Source organism: Equus caballus, chromosome 17 (genome assembly GCF_041296265.1).
Source record: "Equus caballus isolate H_3958 breed thoroughbred chromosome 17, TB-T2T, whole genome shotgun sequence".
Lineage (NCBI taxonomy): Eukaryota > Metazoa > Chordata > Mammalia > Perissodactyla > Equidae > Equus > Equus caballus.
The window spans coordinates 94,974,297-94,974,571 of record NC_091700.1 but is presented as its reverse complement, the minus strand read 5'-3'; positions in this window follow the sequence as shown (position 1 = coordinate 94,974,571).

Here is a 275-nt window from a genome sequence, read left to right as displayed (position 1 = left end):
GTCCACCTGCATACTCCAGGATACTCTCCTTACCTCAGAGTCAGCTGATTAGCAGCCTTAGTTCAGTCTGCAGCCTTAACTCCCCTTTGCCATGGAACCTCATCTGTTCACAGATTTGGAGAATCAGGTCCTAGACATCTTAGAGGGGCCGTTATTCTGTCTCCCACAGGAACCTTCCTCACTTTTCCCATCAATACCAGACAGGGCTTTTGCTCTCATAGTATCTTATATACAGCACATCTTAAGCCTTACATTTACTAGTAACTTAAAGAAAC